The 14,921-nt window shown below is 34.6% G+C and overlaps 1 long non-coding RNA gene across 1 annotated transcript; it reads right to left on the reverse strand.

Annotated features, from left to right (window-relative positions):
* Nucleotides 1-6,796: 6,796 nt before the first annotated feature.
* On the reverse strand, nucleotides 6,797-14,212 carry LOC147077837 (uncharacterized). Its single transcript, XR_015072244.1, has 2 exons — nucleotides 14,056-14,212; nucleotides 6,797-8,338 (listed from the first exon to the last, which is right to left on the reverse strand). It is a non-coding gene; the product is annotated as an uncharacterized LOC147077837 (long non-coding RNA).
* Nucleotides 14,213-14,921: the final 709 nt, after the last annotated feature.

The following is a 14,921-nucleotide window of genomic DNA, read 5'->3' on the forward strand; positions in this document are numbered from 1 at the left end:
CACACAAGTTCATGCTGAATTTGCAGCTCATTCGTTGTTCTGCTTGAACAACTACCTATGCCAGTATTGGCGAACCTATGACACGCGTGCCACAAATGGTACGTACGAAAATTTACCTGGCACATGAACGATGTATAAATTTATTTTTATATTTCCGGACTATCTAGGTTCCCACCACCACCCGTCATGTATGTACAGCCGTGGATATGCACGGCCGCCTTCCATGACGCTATAAACGTGTCTAAAAGAAATGATTTTAAGTGCTCATTCAGTCCCGAGACGGAGCCTCACGGGACTGATGCTACAACCATGGCCCCCACAAGGGGGGGCTGACAGGGCCCTAGCCTGGTGGCCCGGGCTCAGGGGGGGGCCGGCGAGGCGAGACGACCAGATAAATAAGATAAACACAGATCACAAATAATTTGCTTCACTAATAAAAAAAAGTCGACTGCGGTGCTATTGTCTTTCAATAATATATATTATTATTTTAAATTATGTGGTTTTACGATATAATTTTTAATTGCGTATCAATACTCAACAACTCCATAATTTAAATGGATGTATTAAAACAAACCTACACATTAATTTTACCGCGTACAACATTTTGAAAACGCTACCGTAGAGCGTCACACTGTCTTTATCCTTATCGATAGATAGCCCCGCCCCGCCCGCGAAAAATAATCGCCTGGGGGCCCGCTTCAGGATGTGAGGGCCATGGCTACAACCATGCACCGTAGTGCTTAAAGAAGAAAGTTAAGAAAGGAAAAAAATGGACTGGCTCTGCTGTCCGCTGACGTTAAGCGCCCTATATATCAGCATACTGAGTGACACGAATTGCAATAAATAAGTCTACAGAGGAGTCAGGACTATCTTGCTCCCCATTCGTATGGGTCGTCGCTGCAAATTTCTTGAATACCGAAAAGTTGGCCTCGGTTGCTATCAGATCTGCGTGGCCAATTGGGCCCGTGTGAGGACGGACCCTGCCAAACAGCTCCGCGCGTTCAGGTTCCATAAGCGGGCAATCGACTCTTCATTTATATTTGTGTCGCTAGATTTCAAAATCAAAGTCCATAATCGATGAATAGGAGAAAAACAGCTTTTTGTTTTCTCAAGTATGCAGTCACAAGGGTGAAAGTTTATATTATTTCAAGTATAGACTATTTATAATTAATAAGTTCCACATTTTGATAATGCAGGTATGTTAGAAAGCAGTAGTTCTTCAGCAATTTACAAAAAAGTCAAAAATACCTGGCTGGACACCTATACATTTTTAAGTTGGCAACACCGCCGTTGATATAAATGTCATTTACGGTGTAGCCAAGAAATTTTGTTATTATTGAAGGTTAAGTTTGTTATTGTTTACAATAATAATTATTATATCCTGTTGATCGCCGTATCAAGTGTATTTTTTAATAAATTCTATTTAACATGGCTAGTGGTAATAATAAAAAAAATATTAGAATCGAGCAGCAGTCTTTCAAAGTTGACTACGGAGCATGGCATGATTAACGGAGGCTATGTATTTTGTGTTCTGGAAAAGTTGTACTTATACAAAACTTCTTCAGTAAAACGGTATTATGAGACAAACCATAAATCACTTCTTTAGAAAATCAAGGACAAAAAAAAGAGTTTATTGGTCGGGCAATTGAAAATAAAAATATTTAATCAACAAACCTAATGAAATTTATCGGCAGTCATTTAAAAATAACAGCTGCTTGTTATTTTGTCTCATACATAATCGTTAATAATTACAAGATAAAAAGAACTTTTTATATACAACGTTTTAAAATTTTATGTTGAATCATATAAACTTGACTTGACTAGCTTAAACGATCAAAAAAAATTATACCTGATAGAAATACTGAATAATGAAATGTCATTTCATATTGATTTCCATAGTAACGCACGTATATATTATTTATAATAATTTAGTTGCTAGGACCCCCTAGCAACCAATAATGGTATCGAAATAACTTTTCATACAAAACAGAATTAACTGAAAATGAATTCAATGCTACTTAAATATGGCTAAAAGTATTAAAAGAATGCATTGGCATCGTGTTCTGATACATTCTAAAAGTTTCAAATGCCTAAATAGTAGGGAAGTTAGTTAAAAATGGATTGCCAGATTTGTACCGGACAAATAACCACCGGATAAATAAGTATACGACCTAAGAAAAACGTTGTAAAAATGGAAAACCGTTCAGAGATGGGGTATATATTAATATGAAAGAAACATGGGTAAAATGCTCCCACGACCTATTTGAAAATTTGAAAACAAGGAAAAAAATATTCAAAGAATAAAAGATATGCAATCGGCTAAAACCATAGTGAACAATAGAATCTTATGAACTCAGTTGTAATTTTAAAACTTTTTAAATAGAAAATTTTCCCCCATTCTCGGCTCGTCAAACAGCCGAAAAATATTATTTGGGAAATTTTGGCACGCGCACATCTCGCCAACTCTGACTTTTGCCATTTATAGTCAGGTCACATCACGATATTGTGAATTTCGATCGTATAGTTATTGCTTATATTAAGTAACTATTGCAATAAATGAAGATTTTCGATTGCACTAATTTGTGTAACCATTATTTTCGTTATAAAATAATAATCATTATGTATTATCAGCTCACCGTATTTCATTATAAGTATTATGCAATAACTATCACTATGATCTAAATTTACAATTTCGTGCCGCGGCCTGACTATAGAGCAGGGGCGGCTCTACCTTAAGGGTTCATAGGGACCATCCCCATTTCGTTATCATGTGGAGAATGCGTAAAAAACGTCCGATATTTTTATCATTGTCATTATCATAATATACCTACTTAATTAAATATTTAAATGAATTATTTAATTTATTTCATTTATCTTAACCCGTCGCAATTTTAGAGAGATATTAATTATTATTATTATATAAATAAATAAAGCAATAATTGTGAATTATTTAATAACATAATAATGATTACGCGGTATTAAAATAACTTATTAAATTAAATACGCCCTATTTCACAGTGACACATAATATGTACAAATTAAGGAAGCTATGGCGTCTATTTTTCGCTGATCGGGGTCACTCAGTCCCATCCCGTTGCTGCGGTACTAATCTCTTTCTACGAAGTATGTGATGATGATGATGGTAAATCTATAATAATAATTAATATTAATTAAGTTTATATTTTTAAGCATGCTTTTTAGATGCGATTAAGTATTGCGCAATCATATTATTTATTCTGAAAAAATACTCATTTCCTCATTAATAAAATCATATTATTATAAGTAGCTTCGTACATAATGTACCTACCTATAGTAATATGAGAATGAAGGTAGGTACATACTTGTACATATATTTAATAATTAATGACTAAACCCCACCACCTAGAAAGTCGTCTAGCCGCCACTGCTATAGAGAGCCTTGGCTATTCATGGAATTTGAAGCATCTTTATCCACCAGGCTGTTAAGATGTGGCATAATAGTGCACACTAAACTCTGATAATCAAACTTATTTGTTTTCATTGAACGACTACAATGTGGAAATAGTGTTTGTTAGTTTTTAAAATTCAATTAAACCCTGACCTAACCTAACCTAACCGACACCACCTGCAATGTGTATTCTTAATTCAACGAAATCAAATAAGTATGACTGAAAAAGTGTGCACTATTTTATACAGTTATCCTTATAGTCAGATAACCTTCAATAATAACAAAATTTCTTGGCTACACAGCAAATGACATTTATATCAACGGCAGTGTTGCCAACTTAAAAATGTATAGGTGTACGGAAAGATGAATTAATATAAATGAAGAGTCGATTGCCCGCTTATGGAACCTGAACGAGCGGAGCTGTTTGGCAGGGTCCGTCCTCACACGGGCCCAATTGGCCACGCAGATCTGATAGCAACCGAGGCCAACTTTTCGGTATTCAAGAAATTTGCAGCGACGACCCATACGAATGGGGAGCGGGATAGTCCTGACTCCTCCGTAGACTTATCCATTGCAACTCGTGTCACTCAGTATGCGGATACATAGGGCGCTTAACGTCAGCGGACAGCAGAGCCAGTCCATTTTTTTTCCTTTCTTAACTTTCTTCTTTAAGCACTATGGTACATGGTTGTAGCCATGGCCCCCACATCCTGAAGCGGGCCCCCAGGCTATTATTTTTGGCGGGCGTGGCGTGGCTATCTATCGCTAAGGATAAAGGCGTATCCACGGCTGTACATGCATGACGGGTGGTGGTGGGAACCTAGATAGTCCGGAAATATAAAAATAAATTTATACATCGTTCATGTGCCAGGTAAATTTTCGTACGTACCATTTGTGGCACTCGTGTCATAGGTTCGCCAATACTGGCATAGGTAGTTGTTCAAGCAGAACAACGAATAAGCTGCAAATGCAGCATGAACTTGTGTGTAAATATTATAAAATGCATACTTGGTTTATTTGTCCATATCGATAATCTAGAGAAATTGGTAGTCGTCGGAAAAGTCGTAAAATTAAGAGTACTTGGAAAGTTTCCAACTCGCTGAAGTGACCTGGTAAAGGACGCCACAGGCTTTTTTCTACCAAATACAGTCCTTGCAGCTTTGAAGTGTAGTAGTAGTAGAAACTATTTCAGTCAGAATACATTGTGAAGAAATAAAACGACATTGGTTTTTTGATTAAGCAGGTATTTTATTTGGCACATTTACATATTTTATAATAACTATACGGCATTGGAGTTTCAATATTATTTATAGTTACTGGGCATATAATTTCATACTTTATTTTATATAAAGTTTATAATTACTTACCTAAAATATATTTTCAATTTTCTGAAATCATCACAAATTTGAAATAAATTTAGAATACATCCCTTCATCTTTTTACGTTTTTTTTTGATCATAATATTTCATCTCTATTTTATTTTTAAAAATTTATATTTAAATATGCTTTATTAAAAAAAAATAAACACTCATAGAAATTATTGAAACAAAATATTGAAAGACAAATATTAACGTTATTTTTACCTGAAAACTAAAATGCTAAAATTAAGTTTGTATAAATAATATTATAATTTATGTAGTAAAGGCGAAAGACATATAAACTTATTGTTAAATTAAAGCGTGAAACATATTTTAATCCAATCCCTCTTTAAATACAATGTGAAAAATAAAACAATATATATTTTTATTGGATAAAGTCAGATTGATTGTTTGTTTTTGTGATTTCTACTTTAATGTATTTAAAATAATTGTAATTAGAGTTCTACCATATAAACGATAGTTCAATTAATTAATCTAGTAAAAGGGGTTGACTGTAGGTACTTTTGTAATATTTAAAAAAAAATTATGTTTAACATTAACGGATAATTTTTAACTTTTAATAAATAAAAATTAAATTATTTATATGTCGCTCTAGCGTGAATAGGTCAAGGTTTTGATATGTAAACTGTATGAATTCGTCTCTAGATGGCATCACAAGAATAAATATTAGCACCAAATTCGTAATAATATGATCCACCGTAAAGGAGACATCACGTGATTTCAATGCGTTGCATACAATTCAGTGAATAGTGTTCCTTGATGGAACTACGACTAATTGGAGCCTACTTCACCTCTTTTCCATTTGTCCTGATCATCTCGTATTTTATTCAGTTAATGTTTGGTTGGTTTTAGCCCATTAGCTTATCCAACGTTTAGTCGGTAGCAATGATTTTTGTGAGACTTGAGAAGTGACCTTTGAGCAGCGCTCGAAATGGAAAATTTTAGGAACCGGAGCCCGCGATATTTTTTTTCTTTATTTAGAAGCAATTGAGCTCTTCTCTGAATGGAAGGCTATTCTGCTTTAAAATGGTTTACAAAAGTATACATACATTTTTTTTAACTACAGACATTAATAGTTACATTATTAATAATACAGAATGACATTTTTGTTACACTATACATAGACATTTACGTTACATTTTTGGAGAAATTTATGTACAATTTTCAAAACTGACATATTTGGTTTTGCCAGGAACGAATTAATCGTAAAAGGAGGGTACAACCCCTGCATTTTCCCAATTTATTCATTAACACCTCTCTCTCCTGGTCATAGGCATCACATTGCCAGACAATGTGGTTAAGATCTCGAGTGGGATGTCCACACTGACACTGAGGGCTATCCACCACTTCGCTCAGACGGTCAAATTATTTTTCCACGAGACAGAGCGAAAATTTTGGGAATTTTATGAACCGGAACGGCGCTCCGGTGCGTTCCGGTCCATTTCGAGCCCTGCCTTTGAGAGAACAAGAAAACGTTACTTAATCTCGTCTCACTTTAGCAATGTATCTAGGTGCCTACATGATTTTTTTGAAGGACAATTACTACAAACTTGTAAGCGTTACAATGTGAAAGAGAGAGTAATTACAGTGACGAAGGGTGCATGCTGACAGAAGAAAGACTGTGGTAAGTAACTGAAAAACACTCCTAGAACAGCCATATTTACGGGACTTGAATCTAAACTTTTAGTTCATCTTCGGTGTTTTACTGATATATAATGAACATTAAATATTATATTTTTTAGCGTGAGTCGAATCGGTAATCGACTCGCGTTAAAAATCTACGGCTTTGTTAGCTGGCCTTCTTATCCAGTAGACAATACAGACTTCTCAAAGTCAGTCCTCAAAATAACACAATATATGCCAAAGTAGGTAGGTAGGCGTAATCGTTGGAAGCATTAATCGATTCATATACCTAATAATGTGGACAGTTCTGAGTTCTCAAATAAAACAACATCAAACTACACAAAAAAACTTTGGATTATACCAAACCTTTGTTTGCGTGTGTTAGTAAAAGATTCGATAAGCTTAGATACAATATATTTATGTAGGTATATGTGAATGCTAAATTTAATACTTAAAGACGAATGACTCTGTTGGTGTTTTTTAACCTTTGACATATCTTTAGGTTATTAACATTTATATTTATTAAGGAGGTAGGGTTTAAATAATTGCCTATGATAGAGTCTTTGCCACTGATATTTTATCGGGAATGCATAACCGCAATCAAAGTATTGAAACAAACAATACTGCATATTATAATAAATATTATGCCTACGACCAGCGATCGAAATAGAAAAGTTTATGAACCGGAGCGCACAATCATTTTCTAAAAATATTAGTATGTTAGCTAATTACTTTAGACAAACAATAACAGTTTTTAGACATAAATTTAATAAACACTACTACTAAAGATTTGGGTAGGGAGCGCTTTTTAGCGCTGCCGGCGAAAAAACTATTGTTTACGAAATATGCTATCAAAAATGGAATCTTTCTTTTATTGTGTTAACTGTCAATTCATGGTGGAAAAACATTGTATTATCAATCTAATTAATTGAAAATGTCTCTCTGAGATGGACGAAACTGGTCCAGATTTATTATTAAAATTGGAAAAAGTACTAAAAGAATTTTACATGAAATTAATGAAAAACGTGGGACGTCACTGCTTTGTACGTGGGTACTTATAAATAAGGTATTATTTCCAGTCGTTTAATTAGTGAAATTAGTAATATCATACAATATCCACAGACATTGAAGATGTCGGAAGGCGAATCCTGGAACACTTCACCCAAATTCTATGGAATGGGACAACATTCTTATTAATCAAAATTTATGTCATGGTAAGATCGCAAAAAATCTTTGTAACAAAATAACACAAAACCTTATTGTTGTTGGTAGGTATACGATATGTCAAGTCTATTATTATCCTTGATTTAAAAAAAAAAGTAATGATTGCGATAATGCCATTTTTAATTGTTCTACGAGACGGAGCGATAGTCCCGAGAATACCATGAACCAGAACTATGCTCCGGTGCGATAATTTGCATTCTGCAGTCTATTTCGAGCGCTATATACAACTGATATAACCAGGGAATTGGAAAGTTTTACCTGTTATGCACCTGAAGAATGTAAAATTGTGGCGAGTAATTAAGGGAAAGGTTTAGTTAGCAAAGTAGCAGAGAGAGAGAGCAGAAAGATCACCAAGTTAAAACATAGATCTCTGACATCTCTTTGATATGAAAAGAAATTAATAAAACTATTTGGTATAATATGTCTAGTAATGACCAAAAAAAGTGATAAAGGACAACAAAAGTAGATACTTCAGAAAGCTAGGTAGTAAAATACTGATAGTCATTTATTTTTGGCAGAAGACTGCCCCAGGGGTATTGGCAGTGATCCATGAAAGGTATTGAGAAACTCTCGTGTTGAGACCGCGCTTAGAGGTCGCGCAGCCATATCCTCCAATGACAACACCCAAGTGGTATAGTCTTCCATTAGATGGATCTTGGCATAGGACTGGACCACCAGAATCATGCTGAAAATAAACAAAAACAATGTTAAAGTACCTACATGATAATATAAATATTACTTGATTGTCATTTGTTATCATATTATTACAGTGGCGAAGGGTGACTTTTGGAAAGAGGTAGGCTGTGGAGATAAGAGAAAAGAGCACACTTGTCACGTATATTACTACTGATGAATAGGTACACACTAATGACAACGTTACACTAAATCGATGAAATTTCAATTGCTCACTGACGATATACAATTGAGCGATGAGTATAAATTATGTATTTTCATATACTTACAGATTACATACGCCTAAAAATATGTCATCGCTAAATATTGCAATATCAACAGCTCAACATGGCAAACAACTTTTTTTTAGTAAACTATTTTTTAGTATACTATTAACTATGAGTCGCCGACTATAAAATTTAGGAAACTATGTTCCTTTTATAAAAATACTAGCTGACCAGGCAAACGTTGTTCTGCCATATAAATTATTTCTAGTGAATATTTTGGTTGGTAAATAAAAAGTAACGAATGTATCGTAAGTGTGTGGGGATGGAATCTATGACAGAAAGAGGAATAGAGCACTGTAGACGATGACCGCCGATAAAAACAAAAAAACATCAACCATTCATTTTCTCAATTCAAAATGAGTAATGATGTTCATAATGAATGAATTACCTGTGACAGGATCTCGCTGTTTAATGTTTATGCAATATCCGTCTTGTCCCTTCCAGAAAATTAGCGGATATTGGAGAGCGTCGTATGAACGGTGTGTGTCAGCGATGAACTCCAGATTATTGTTTCTTCTTCGAATCACGATTTCTCGCGTCGATGTGCGGTCGTCAACCATGATTCCAGCAATGTCGTCAACAACAGTCGCATTGAATCGACGTACGTGCTCTCCAGCTGGTGTTTTATCAGGATTGATGACAATAGCGTGATTGTCACTTTGCAATTCGTGCATGTGTGCTTTGAATAATTTCAATAATTCATTGTGCTCATTCAACAGGGCGTCCAGTTCGCCGACGATGCGCCTGGCATTAGGCGAATTGAGGCTATTGTAGCCGCAACGTGCATCCACATGATTGATGTCCTCACCGCCGCGCCCATGAAGTAGATTTGTAAAAATGTATCTGGTTCGTTTGGCATTAGCAGCAATGAGCCTACTTTTGATTTTGAACGTAGAATGGAATTGTTGACCATTTGCCGCAGTATTGTGAACTATTTCTGTTGCTCCGGACGAAGTCATTTGGAAGCATGAATTGAATGTGCGAATGGACTTCAGGAACAGGTTTGAATCTGGAACCGTGCCAATGAGCAAGCTGTTCAATGGTTCTGGTGGTATCTCAATTTCTGGTAGTTGCACTTTTCCTGATGCGCAACACATCCCGGCTGACTCATGTTTGAATTTGAGCGCATGACAATGGGGACATTCTTTGTCCATAGCACCAATCAGCACTTTCGGATGAGCGGAATATTCAATATCTGGCTCGTACTCGAATGCGAGACGAAGGAACGAAGCGGATGTAAATGTTCGATGTACTTGTTGGCGTTGTCGGTCATTTGCTCTGCGTGTGTTAACTACGAACCGGCGCGCTTGGCTCCGTTCCAATTGTCGTTGTTGATTTCGTTCAGCTCGTGCCTCTTGTGATTGAGATGCACGCAATTGCGACATGCTTACACGCACGTTTTTGTTATCTTGTTGGATTTGTTTGTCTGTTCTTTCTACTCTACTATTTTGCATGTTTGTTGCTTTATTCGTTCGACGGCCCAAATGGCCCCCTTGCGTCTTGCTGGCATTGTGCACTGTAATACACGCACATAAAAATAGATAAATTAAAATAAATCGTACAAAATTTTGCACGCACTGCGTTGTGATTTGCCGAATGAAATGTCAAAATGACGTGACGCTTCTCTTGAATTCTTCTCGGACGTAGTGCCATCTGTCATTCAACAACATAAATAATTTCGTTCTGTTTGAAATACGAACGACGGTTAAATTTGTTCATACAAAAATAATAAAATCGCGATTAAAAAATGGGAGGATTGGGGTAGGAAAGTGAAAATTTGAGGTTATAGGTATTTTTTCTGCCAAATAATAAAAAAAATACAAAAAAAAAATTGTCAAAAAAAATAAAAGAAAATTTTTCTGGATAGAAATACCCTAATCACCTAGCGGTATGAAATATACTTGTTGACCTATTTTCATACCTAACAAATATACATAAAAAAATTCATAAAAATCGGTCGAGCCATTTCGGAGGAGTTCGACCACAAACATCGTGACACGAGATTTTTATATATATAGAGATAATATCGCGACCGATGACGCGACGCTGGGACGATACGTTGTTTACAATATCAACTGACAGCTCGAATCACCACGTCACCCGTTATGACGTCCTAACTGATGACGCGTCTGAATATTTCGTAAAAGAAATATATCGCGAAAATATTTAAAACTATACGGATTTACTCCGCACTTGAGCACGACCTTTCGGTGCTATTGGAAAATCGACGACTAAAGTAGATGGAAATGTATGGTGTTTTATAGTGCCCAGAAAGAGGTCCCCCGTGATTTTGACGTCACAGATGCAAACTTCCTCCACTCTAAATTTAAGTTTTCTTTGAATAACTAAAGAACTATTCATATTTTTAATCAAGAGATTACGTTTACGTGTAAAGGTTCAAATACTTGTTATTGAAATATAGATTTTATTAATTTACAATTCAATAATTTACAAGGTCTTACATGACTTTTCTGGGCGTGTTCACACGCGAAAAATGGACCAATGAGGTAGTTTTCTACCTTTTCCACAAGGCAAAGAGCCAAACTCTTGGACCAATTACAGAAAAGCTGTTTATTTCTCGGCTTTTCCGGAAAATTATAATCATTTAATTAGGTAAAAATAGGCAACATATGAAAACCCATAGGTGGTACAAGTTTAGTAACAATCGTAAAAGTTCCTGTAGTACTTTTGACATAGATTGTCCAAATATCTATTAATTCATTTATCGGGTTCGCGATTAAGAAAAATGAAAATGTTTCCGTTCAAAACGGTGCGTAACATGAAAATGAATAAACAAAATTACCGCTCGCGTGTGTTAACGCAATCAGAATGGCGTAAAATTAAATTCAGCCGTTTCTTTTATACAAAAACTTGCGCGCTAATTCTGGTCAGCCGGAAGTAAATGCAACTGAAATTTATTTAATCACATTCATAAAACACTTCAACTTAGAAGTATAACTTTAGGTCCAATCTAGATTTCTACGACAAGTATTCAGTTATAGAGTTTGAAAGTTACCTATTTCAAATGATTATTTAAAATTTAAAATTGATCTGTCGGGGTTAATCGACAGATCTAAAGAACAATTTTTATTTGTAAATTAGGAAAGCAACCGAGTCCTTGGACTTACATTGTTAGAATTTCTATTTCCGAAATTCCTTCATCTATCTTTTACAAAGGTAGGTACTTAAATTCGTGCCCTTTTGTTATGACTCAAAACATTAATTTATTATTTAAATTAGACGTGTGCAATCAGTATTTACAAAACGTAATCATTTTATTTTAATTACGACAATATCTGATATCATAATTAATTTATTTAAGATATTTCATTTTGGCCGTCGGTGAATACATCGTAACCAAATTTGAAAAATAAAATTTATTTTTATATAATTCAAAATTAGATTAAATACAAATGGACATTTATTTACAATGTCTAGCAAATGATATCACATAAGTCGTTTACAATTTATTATCTATTTTTAACCTTAATCCTATACATTTTAATTACTTACATTTTACCTTATAAGACCGTTTGGCCTTCTTGAAAGAAAACTCATCCATAGTTCACTCTGAGTGGCTATAAGTCGCTCAGAATGTACTATGGGACGCATTACATAATTGTTATAGCTTCGTTTAGAGGTAGGCCACGTATTTTCAAGCAAAAATCGACATTTAAGGTCGGACCGAAAAGTTGTGACGTCACAAATTTATTGAAAGAAAATGTCGGCTGATGGCGCACATTTTATGGTCGTGTCATTATTATATTATTATCTGAATTAATTAATTAATTATTTTATTTATTTTTAAAAATATTCTATCTTTATATGTGGTTGAACCCATAGATTTTTTTTTAAAAATATCGTATTATTAATTATTATTTATTGTTGGAATAAAGCAGCAGTCATCGATAATAAATATATGCGGTGGGCTTCGCTTTTTAATCTTACAGATTCGTATGAAAAAAGCCAGACTGCTCTGATGTCACGTGACGTGCAGTTCTTACAAAACTAATGTCGAAATTTTCTCAAAGGAATCGCTACCTATTTCAATAATCAATAGAGAACACATGGCGCTAGTCACATATTTATAATTTATTCTAAATTCTGACGATAGGTTACTCTCAATTTAAAAAAAATATATTAATTAATTGTTTTGACGATAGATGGTTTCCGCACATTTTTTTATTTTGAATTTAATTTAAATTAAATTCCTGAAGATCCGTTTTTTAGAAGGTAGGCTTCAAATAATCGCCTAGTATGGAGCCTTCACCACTGTCATATTACCACTGGCATGGGCTTGCTAGATTTGGAAAAAGTATATCATATGATTTGGCATGACGTCCTAATCCGTGAACTTATCACGACGAGAATGCCAGTGTACAAATATCACAAAGATCGTCGAAGACTGCACGAGAGTGATTCATCGCACTATACGTATATATAATTTTGAGCGCTATAACAGGACATGGAGCTCAGTGAAAGTAGTGTAGTAATATAAGTTAAACGGGTAACGTGTCGGCGTCTAATGTCATGTGTCTCGGGTTCGAATGCGTTTGAAAAAAAACTGATTTTAAGTCACATACGATAAATATTTTTAATTTTCCAAATAAATCCATGCATTCAAACAATTCAATAATTTAATTTTACATAAATAATGCAAACATGGTTTGATTGAAACAGTCATATTTTTTACAAATCTCAATACAGACAAGACCATATTTTAGCAGTATACATCTATTTAGTATTTGGAAAATAGGTTGCACGAATTTATATTAAACGCGAATAGATAGAAAGTAGTAGAATTACAACAATAAAGGTACATTTAATCAAAACCTTTTAAAATATATACTTTCATTTATTAATGATTCTGTACGTGACGGTAGCGCCGCAAGCGAAAAAAACTCATTAATACAGGATCTACAATAATATTGTAGATCCTGTATTATGTTGGTATGTGATTAACGAGTTGTTATCACCTTGGTTATACTAGGTAACCATACATTCCATTCCACTCGCGATGGGTACATGGAATAAAGGCGTAGGTTCATAATAATTTCATCTATATTATGCACATAAATTGACCACATATAAACGGATAATGTCAGGACCCGAAATGGACCGGAGCGCACCGGAGTGCCGTCCTGTTCGTGAAATCGGTAAAATTATCGCTCCGTCTCGTGGAAAAAATAATATGACTGTCTGAGCTAGATAGGCCATATAATAGAAAATCTAACACACTTATTTTTATGAAATACACATAAAATTTGATAACTATGTCTTTTAACTATGATAACTATGTATTGTTCTTCAGAAAACTGTCGAGCGCTCCGGTTTATAAACTTTTCCATTTCGAGCACTGGATAATGTACCATATCTGAGCTTATCACTCTAAAACAGGTTGATTTTGACACACGTAATGTATTTACTGGAATAATTTGCTTACCTGACACGCATCTTTGCCTGATGCGAATGTGCAGAGAGTCCGTGTGTTGACGACCGTTCCCATGGTGTTAGCGCATGCAATCTGATCGACAACCTTCAAGGTCGTTTTCTGGAGATAGTCGGAATCTGCGCCGGCGAAGGATTGTGTTCCCCATCCTGTAATGTTAAATAATTGTCCGTTTGTTTAACAAATGTTGTCAACATGGGCGGCTCTATCTTAAGGGTATGTAGGGACCATACCCACATCGTTATCATGTCAAAAATATACGTCCGATATTATTATCATTGTCATAATATACCTACTTAATTACATATTGAAATGAACTATTTGATTTATTTTCTCCATCTAAACCCGTTGCAATTTTATAGAGATATCTTTTATTTTGTTAACTGTCAATTCATGGTGGAACTGCATTGTATTGTTGTTTTTATTTAATAAAACGCAAATTTTTTTGTAGTACTTATTCCACTTTTAATCAATAGATTAGGACCGGTTTTGTCCGCCTCAGAGGGACATTTTCATGTCACATGTTAAAAATGTCCCTCTGAGGCGGACGAAACCGGTCCTTATCTATTGATTAAAAGTGGAATAAGTACTACAAAAAAATGCGTTTTATTAAATAGAAAAACAATTTATAGAGATATTTATTATTAATATACAAATAAATAAAGCAATGATCGTAAATTATGTAATAACATTATGATGATTATGCAGTGTTAAAATAATAATTTAAATTAAACCCGTTATATTTCACGGTGACACCTATGTACGAATTAAGAAAGCTATGACGTCTATTTTTCGGTGACCGGGATTACTCAGTCCCATCCCGTGACCGCGTTAAAAATCTTGTTCTACAAAGGATGTGA

The sequence above is a fragment of the Rhyacophila brunnea genome, unplaced genomic scaffold (assembly GCF_057557595.1).
Source record: "Rhyacophila brunnea isolate RB1 unplaced genomic scaffold, BYU_Rbru_1.0 scaffold_12, whole genome shotgun sequence".
Lineage (NCBI taxonomy): Eukaryota > Metazoa > Arthropoda > Insecta > Trichoptera > Rhyacophilidae > Rhyacophila > Rhyacophila brunnea.